This window comes from Schistocerca gregaria, chromosome 3 (assembly GCF_023897955.1).
Source record: "Schistocerca gregaria isolate iqSchGreg1 chromosome 3, iqSchGreg1.2, whole genome shotgun sequence".
In the NCBI taxonomy this organism is placed as follows: Eukaryota; Metazoa; Arthropoda; class Insecta; order Orthoptera; family Acrididae; genus Schistocerca; species Schistocerca gregaria.
Window position 1 is genome coordinate 106,121,226 of NC_064922.1, and position 9,695 is coordinate 106,130,920.

Below are 9,695 nucleotides of genomic sequence, written 5' to 3' on the forward strand. Positions count from 1 at the left end.
TTATTTCCTCTGTTTGACGCTCGGATATGCTGTGTACTGCTTGTTCTACAGAGCATATGAACTCTGTGACAGGACGTCTCTTGGGAGAGGGCGAAAATATTTAAACCGTTCTCCAGTACCGACACTGTGGGTCCATCCAACGCCTTGTTAGAAAGATTCATCTCAGTACGCCGTCGTTTATCAGCATCTCATGCTGTAGAACGAGAAAGAAGCCGTTAAAATTTTGAGGATTGTCTGGTAACGGCGCTCCTATGTGCCCAATCTGATAGCACCCATGTGGGAATCATCACCCCACTGCCAAACATCCCTTGAAAACTGCGGTGACAAGTTCAAATGTAAGTAAAAAAAAACTTTGGACACAATATCCACCTGTCTGCGGCTAAAACGAGGCAACGGCCTTGCCGCAGTGGAAACACCGGTTCCCATCAGATCACCGAAGTTACGCGCTGTCGGGCGTGGTCGGCACTTGGATGGGTGACCATCCGGACTGCCATGTGCTGTTGGCATTTTTCGGGTGCACTCAGCCTCGTGCTGCCAATTGAGGAGCTGCTCGACCGAATAGTAGCGGCTCCGGTCAAAGAAAACCATCATAACGACCGGGAGAGCGGTGTGCTTACCACACGCCCCTCCTATCCGCATCATCTGAGGATGACACGGCGGTCGGATGGTCCCAATGGGCCACTTGTAGCCTGAAGACGAATGCGTTCTCTTATAAGTGCTTGGCTTGCACCTACCTTAATCCTATTAGCTCTCTTACTTTTAATAAAATGAATAAATCTGACAAAATTAGGAATTATACCTTCGTCATGTCATCTCAGCAAGAAGGCGAGTGCACTCAAAAGCTTTCCTTTCTTCCTCCGATCTAACTTCTGTACAAGTTTCACCATCTCCTCCCCGTAGAGGTACTTGATGTGATTACGTAGGCTTTCCCGGCGTAATAAGTCTTAAAAGTATCTGCAGCAGAAGCAGTATTTTCCTGAAGCCGACGACCAGTTGGATAGCCGAAATATCAAGTTGATTTTAGGATCCGGCAGCAAACCCGAAGAGACTTTCAAGACTTTTATGAACTGTTTTATATGGAAAAAATATCACGTGAAAATGAAGACTCGTGAAAATTTCCGGGACGTCCGCGTTGGTAAGAAGACGAAAATCGTCCAGATGTATAAATAAAAATTCATACGCAGCATGAAAATGGCGTTTTATTGTTAACTACAATTTATATATATAGTTGTTTCGAAACACTGTCCTCACAAAAACTAGGAATGTTAAGCAGTTAAACGACCAACAAAAACTTCAACACTTGTTAAGGCCCATATGAAGATATCTGCTTTGCGTTTTCTTTCCCTATAACAGTTTGTACTTTCTCTTCCCGTGCTTTCGTGGCGCTATTGACACCACGATTCTTATAACTTTGTGTGGTTTGTACCTCACAAAAACATGTGATCATGAAGTCTGCACCTTTAGCTATTGGGCAAATATTGTTATATTAATACCCATAATCACAGCCTCTATTGATTTTGATCATTTTTCTTACAATATACAATTACAATATAACACTGAACAGCTGTTTGTTCAACCCAAGCCAAAGATTTTATGCATATTTCCTTTCATGGTTCCCTTATTCGTAATTAAACATACTTGCGACACTCTGCGCTACGCATGCAGCAATTTAAGTTTATTTTCTTTCAGAACGCTATGTAAGTTATTCGCTTTAAGAGTGAGGTGCACAATTATCCATGTCACATAAGCACCAGTCTCTATTAACACTTCTCAGTTGCAGTGCATAGTTGTCACTCAGTAAATTTGTGTTAAAATATGTGAGTAGTTTTTCTCAAGAGACAACCTCGGTGCAGTAAGAGCACATTAAGTTCCAGACATACTCACAATTTCTTTTTATACTGACGATTTAAGCTCCTCTAAGTGACTTTCTTAATTACTACATGAACATTGATTTATCTGATAAGCACGAGGGTAAAAATTGAGTCACCCTCAGAAGCTACCAGGTTAACGCACCACCTGCAACAAGTGATAATGACCTCATTTCGGCGTCGAATTGTGTCGACAAGCTTCTCGACGTGTGTCACATCCAGCTCTAGGCACTCAGTGATGACCAAATCCCATGGAACTGCCAAACTGAGAGGATGTTGACTGCTACGTCACACACGTTGTTCCAGATAGCACTCGACATTTCCAATGCGATTAAAGTTGGATGACTTAGCGGGCCAATTTAGGTGTGCTAGGTGGGATATCTCAACCACGAACGTGTTTCTGCTACTATGTGAACGCGCCTGTCGTTACCTCAGAAGATGGGATGGTCCACGACGCACTCGCCATAAAGATATACAAGGATACCTCGTCACCGAAAGTGTTCGAATAAACTTCCTTAGTGTTACTTAGATCCGTCATTGCTATACCGCTAAATTAATTTAAAAAAACGAAAGTGTTGTTAGTGCTGCTACCGGCATTTACATAAATGCCTGAACGCAGTTGCACAATAAAAGGAACTTGCGGAAACTTGTGGCTGGGTTAATGATGCATCGTAGTGAAACTAATCTAACTCTTAAAGAACAATCATTTAAATTTATATAATTTATACACTAATATAACTTGAACTCGGCATTATCTGAATACACTGACCTTAACTTTAGCACGAACGTCCTGAGAGGATTGTGGCCTGAAACTGTAAACTTTTCTTGCTGCACCTGTGCTTATGTGCAGCAAACAATTTCAGTGCTCTCTCTGTCCTGTACCTCTTAGAATCGTACGGCAATGAACCTAACCTGGTATACTAAAGAGGGACACACTCATATTCCCGCTCGTAGCATGTATAGCATAAGACGTCGCAAACGTGTAGCTGAGGATACGTGGGAGGAAAGACACTGGACATTATTCTCTTAAGTTAAGGAAACCGCTGAACGATCTTCTATAAATCACTATGCTGTGAGTGAAATCATAAAAAGAAACGGAGTTCCAGTTACAGACCGTTCGCATATACGTGTTGTCAAATACTGAAAGCCTGTGTCCATAGAGAAAGTGTTCTGTGTACACTTGTACAATGCGTTTTTTCATATGCTAGATGAATTCCCCATTACAATATTCCTAGTGGCTGTTGAATCCTAAAGAACCAGGTCTCAGAAAGGTAAATGCTTCGACGCAGAAATGCTGGTCTGATCACCTGCCCTCCTGCATAGAAATCACTTATCGGTATTTGTTTTTGACTGCCACCTTGTTTGACTTACGTGTACGGCAATGCCTCAGACTGGGTTGTGATTGCACCGTCATAAGAAGGAAAGTATTGTCGCCCATTTATTAACTTCAACAAAAGCCCATATCGAGCTATTGAGCCTGTCCTGCAGAGTCTTCTACTGGAGCTTATCTATCATCTCCGTAACGCTTTCCTGATTACTAAATGATCCTGTAACGAAGTGCGCTGCTCTCCGTTGGATCTTCTCTATCTCTTCTGTCAACCCTACCTGGTACGGATCCCACACTGCTGAGCAGTTTTCAAGCAGTGGGCGAACAAGTGTACTGTACCCTACTTCCTTTGTTTTCGGATTGCGTTTCTTCGGATTCTTCCAATGAATCTCACTCTGCCATCTGCTTTACCGACGATCAACTTTATATGGTCATTCCATTTTAAATCACTCCTAATGCGTACTCCCAGATAATTTATGGAATTAACTGCTTCCAGTTGCTGACCTGCTATATTGTAGCTAAATGTCAAGGGATTTTTCTTTCTATGTATTCGCAGCACATTACACTTGTCTACATTGACAGTCAATTCCCCTTTCCTGCACCATGCGTCAATTCGCTTCAGATCCTCCTGCATTTCAGTACAATTTTTCATTGTTACAACCTCTCGATATACCACAGCATCATCCGCAAAAAGCCTCAGTGAACTTCCGATGTCATCCACAAGGTCATTTGTGTATATTGTGAATAGCAACGGTCCTATGACACCCCTGCGGCACACCTGAAATCACTCTTACTTCGGAAGAATTCTCTCCATTGAGAATGACATGCTGCGTTCTGTTACCTAGGAACTCTTCAATCCAATCACACAACTGGTCTGATAGTCCATATGCTCTTACTTTGTTCATTAAACATCTGTGGGGAACTGTATCGAATGCCTTGGGGAAGTCAAGAAACACGACATCCACCTGCGAACCCGTGCCTGTGGCCCTCTGAGTCTTGTGGACAAGTGGCGCGAGCTGGGTTTCACACGATCGTCTTTTTCGACACCCATGCTGATTCCTACAGAGTAGATTTCTAGTCTCCAGAAAAGCCATTATACTCGAACATAATACGTGTTCCAAAATACTACAACTGATCGATGTTAGAGATATAGATCTATAGTTCTGCACATCTGTTCGACGTTCCTTCTTGAAAACGAGGATGACCTGTGCCCTTTTCCAATCTTTTGGAACTGTACGCTCTCCTAGAGACCTACGGTACACCGCTGCAAGAAGGGGGGAGGGGGGTAAGTTCCTTCGCGTACTCTGTGTAAAATCGAACTGGTACCCCATCAGGGGTACCTACCGCTTTGACATAAGACGAAAATTTCTTAGGATTTTCTGCCAAGTCAGTACATAGAATTTTACTTTAGAATTCACTGAACGCCTCTCGCACAGCCCTCCTCACACTACATTTCGCTTCGCGTAATATTTGTTTTTCTGCAAGGCTTTGGCTATGATTATGTTTGCTGTGAAGTTTCCCTTTGCTTCCGCAGTAGTTTTCTAACTCAGTTGTTGTACCACCGTGGCTCTTTTCCATCTCTTATGATCTTGCTTGGCACATACTCATGTAACGCATATTGTACGATGGTTTTGAACTTTGTCAACTGATCCTCAACACTATCTGTACTTGAGACAAAACTTAGGTGTTGAGCCGTCAGATACTCTGAAATCTGCTTTTTGTCACTTTCGCTAAACAGAAAAATCTTCCTACCTTTTTTAATATTTCTATTTACGGCTGAAATCATCGATGCAGTAACCGCTTTATGATCGCTGATTCCCTATTCTGCGTTAACTGTTACAAATTGTTCGGGTCTGTTTGTCACCAGAAGGTGTAATATGTTATCGCCACGAGTTGGTTCTCTGTTTAACTGCTCAAGGTAGTATTCAGGTAAAGCACATAAAAAAATGTCACTGGATTCTGTATCCCTGCCACATGTTATGAACGTTTGAGTCTCTCAGTCTGTATCCGGCAAGTTAAATTCTCCATCCAGAACTATATCATGTGGGGAAATCTACTCGAAATATTTTCCAAATTATCCTTGAGGTGCTCGGCCACAACAGCTGCTGAGCCAGGGGGCCTGAATGTGTTTCACTACAATCGTCTCCTCTAAATGTTTCTTCCCGTGTCTCAAAGCCTCAGAGATGTGGGAGTGGCTGCGCGTAGATTACGTAGGACCATTCCTGAATCGAAAGCTGTAGGCCGTGGTCGGCTCAATTTCGACGTTTTCTCACGCCATTTGCTTGCAGGTATCAAAAGAGTCTTTTATTTAGGTACTGTGTGGTGTTTCTGGAACTGAGGGCATTCCTGTAGCTTAGCGATGAATAATGATCCCGCCCCCTTCTCCCTTCATATAAGCCTTGTTTGTGGAATTAAGGATATAAAGTGCATATTGACTGGACTGCTCCATTTCACTCTCAACCAAACTGGCAGGCGTGACAAATGGTACATGTTGTATGACGGTTTCTTGAGTAGGGAAGTTTTACCCTAAAACAAGAAACAATCGTGACACAGTCTTTAGTTAATACGTTCACTGATAAGAGATCTACGTTGAGGTGTAGAAACTAGCCTGCATGTGTGCTGTACAGTCAGTTACTGCGAATGACTGAACGCTGGACAAACTATTACACATAGCACCACAGTCATGGATATTCGAAGGCTAATGAATTAATCAAAGCAAATTGCCTCAATAAAAGAATTGGTTACTCTCTTTCTTAGCAGCTTTGCCAACAGCCTGGCCACAGTAGTAACATTGGTTCCCTTCAGATCACCGACGTTAAGCGCTGTCAGGCTTGGCTACCACTTGGATGGATGTCCGGGTCTGCCGAGCGCTGTTGGCGAGTGGGGTGCACTTAGGTCCCTTATGAGGCCTATTAAGGAGCTATTTGATGGAGAAGTACCGGCCCTGCTCACGAAAACTGACAACGGCTGGGAGATTGCTGTGCTGACCACATACCCTGCCATATCCACATTCACTGACACCTATGAGCTGAGGATGACATGGCGATCGGTCATCACCATTGAGCCTTCGGAGGCCTGTTCAGATGAAGATTTTACTTTTGTAGGTCAAAGTTCATCACCAGAAAGAGCCAGGCTGAACTGCTTTATGGTCACCAGACATCGAGTTTGCTTGATTTTCTTACTCCGCACCCTCTTCAGAGACCACGCTTGTGACAATGCTACACTCCAAGAAGATCAATTCGGGTGCAGCCTTTGGCGAACATCCGCATTGGGTGCCTGGCATCGTCACCAGGCCTTATAAGCTTCCCAGCCACAGGCAGGTTCTCTCATCTTCAATGTCCGTGACAACAGTTAGAACAGAATGTGAAGGTGGCCAAAAAGGAGGGACAACTGGCAGGAGCTACTATAAGGTAGCCATATGCCTCATCACCAAACCAAAAGTTTCAGCAAACAAGTGGAGCAACTGTAGGGACTCACTAAGACTCTTGTCGTATAGTTGCGTATTGCTTGTGGCAGACTGTCCACAGTAAGAATAGAAAGTGAAGTTTGACGAAAAGGGAGAACAACTGACAGCAATAACTGCGACTCTCTTATGGTAGCCAAATGCCTCGTCATCCTACCAATAATTTCAGCAAACGCTAGTAGCAACTTGACGGAGTAACTAAGTCTCACTGCATGTAGTTGCCTATTGCTTCTGACAAACTGGCCACATTAAGAAGACAATGTGAAGGTGGCCAAAAAAGGGGAGCAGCTAGCAGGAGTAACTATGACTCTCTTAATGCGTCATATATGGATCCTCTCTATCCACTCCTCAGCATCCTAGGTCTCACCAAATGCTCACATGATGCATCATATACAGATGCTCTCTATCCACTCTTCAGGATACTAGCGATGTCGAGTGGATGATGGTTCACTTAAAATCTTTCAGTTGGAAATCCTAGGTCTGGTCTTCACGTTCTGCCTTGGTGTAGCTCTTCCAAAGTTCCTCGACCGAGAGAGCAGGGTGAATCTTTTGGGGCTTGTGGGTTGCCGCCCCCCCCTCCCCCCTCCTTTGCCCTTGTTCCAGCTGGCCCCAACACAAGGAAGAAAGCAGGTAGCGATCCTCCAACAGGAGACGCCATGCCAGTTGTTGGGGCATCATATGACATAGCTAGCGCAAGTCAACCTGCTGCGCCTGCTGTCCAGTGTCCAGAGTGTTATCGGAGTTTTACAACTAAATCCGGTCTTGGTGTACATCGACGCAGAGTCCATCCTCATGCAGCCAATGCAGAAGTGAACAGCGAAAGGACGAAGGCCAGGTGGTCCAGTGAAGAACTGTTACGCCTGGCCCACGCTGAGGCAGCACTTACGCTCAAGGGCACCCAGTTCTTCAGTCAAGAACTGGTGAACGCTTTCCCCCACCGTTCCCTAGAGTCCATTAAGGGACAGTGTCGAGCGATGGCGTATAGGAACCAGGTTGCTGAGTTTGTTGCTGCCCTCTCTGCTGTTGGTTGGGTCGACACCCATCAGTTGCAGCTGTGGCGACTGCCGAATCCTGCACAGTTTCCACCCCCACACCTACAACTGAGGATACAGTCGACCAGGCCATCTGGTCGACTCTTATAACCCTCCCATCGTCTGGGCCGACATTCTGCTCTGTTGACGAGATCACGGCGCTGGGACCATCTACAGCAGCTTCTGTTACAATTGGTATGTTGCCATATGCCCTTGATGCCATTGGCAGCAGGGAGGGGTCGCACAATCCTGTTACCATCAAGTAGATGTCACAGCCACCAGAGAGGAAACGGGTCCAGTGTAGGTGGGAGTATGCCTCCTGTCAGTGGGCCTTCTCGAAAAACGCCGCCTGCTGCATCAATGGCCTTCTGGATGGAACCCTCCTTCACCCACCACCTGCTATTCCTGGGTTGGTGGAGTTTTAGAAGGACCTATTCTGGCAGGGTGAACCATCTAGAAGGTTGGCTGTTGCCTTCCTACATCGAGGTTCCCATCAAACAGTTGTGGGCCCCTATCACAATGGAGGAAGTTGCCTCAGCACTCACCCCTCGTCGCTCTGCTGCAGGCCCTGGTGGACTTACGCTGGCCCAGCTTCGCCGTCTTCCCCATCAGGTCCTCCTGAACATTCTTAACTTTTTCCTTTTGACCCGCATCCCCTGCCAACTTATGTCTGATCACAGTTTGCTCAGTCCTCGCTAGTGTCTTCCATAAGATCCTGCCAGGTTGTCTGATATGGACCTGTGTGTTGGATGGGCATCAGTGGGCATTACTTCGTCAGGATGGGATGCTGCACAACACATTCCTGTTCGACTTGTTGATGACTCAGCCCAGGGCGAACTGTCATTCCCTCTACATCGCATCCATGGATGTATCCAAGGCATTTGACTCTGTGGACCATGGTGCCCTGAGGCCCGCTCTGAGGGCGCATGGTCTGCCTGACGAGTTCATTGGATACATCCTGGGATGCTATGGGGATGGAACGACTGTGATCTGTGGTCCTGGGAAGTCGCTAGGTCCAGTGCAGCCTTCTAGGGGTGTTAAGGAGTGTGAACCCCTCTTTCCCATCCTATTTAACCTTTCCTTGGACCTCATGCTTGCTCGCCTCCCAGACCACATTGGTGCCAACGTGATGGGACGACGTCTCAATGCTGCCGCTTTCGCCGACGACCTCTTGCTGTTCGTTGAGGCTCCAGGAGCTCTCCAGGACCTTATTGATGCAGCAACATCAGCCCTTGGGGACCTTGGTCTTCAAGTCAATCCCAGAAAGTGCTTCACTTTCGCCCTCACTGCATCTGGACGCGAGAAGAAGATGGTTGATGACACCGCGACTTTCAGTTCAGGGTATGCCATCCTCCCAGCCCTGGCGATCGAGAGCACTTCGCGGTATCTTGGCCTGGAGTTCTCTACGAGCTGACACAGCCTCTTCCATCCCAGACAGGATGTTGAGCGACAGCTGAGAGTCCTGTCCAAGCCACCATTGAAGCCACAACAGCGTCTTCACGCCCTTAGAATAATCGTCTTGCCAGGTATCCATCATGGCCTGGCGCTTTCAAAGACCCACAGTGGGGCCATGTCAGCAATGGACACCGCCATCCGTGCAGCAATAAGATCTTTGCTGTGCCTGCTGGCAGATGTCCCTGTTGGCTGCTTCCATTCTCCTGTGGCATCTGCGAGGCTGGGAGTGCCATCAGCTCGCTGGCTTGGGCCTGTCTTGCGGCGGAACCAGCTCATCAAGCTGCGCTCACCGGGAGTCCTATCCAAACAGTTCGGGCGGAGATGTTCTGGGGTGTGAAATTGGGAGGCTTGTGCAGAATCTTTGAGGGAACGACACCATGATACGGACGAGCAATTAGATGGGCCGGATGTGGACCAAAAGGCTGCATCTGTCGGTGGACGGCGCTGCCCTTAAGAAGTCTCCCCACACCTCGTCAACATAGCTGGATTGACAACCCACGACTATCCATCACAGGCCGTGACTTCATCTCCTGCATGCGCACTGGGATTGA

At 46.5% G+C, this 9,695-nt stretch overlaps 1 pseudogene; it reads left to right on the forward strand.

Moving 5' to 3' along the window:
- Window positions 1-388: 388 nt before the first annotated feature.
- On the forward strand, window positions 389-506 carry LOC126356562 (5S ribosomal RNA; annotated as a pseudogene).
- Window positions 507-9,695: the final 9,189 nt, after the last annotated feature.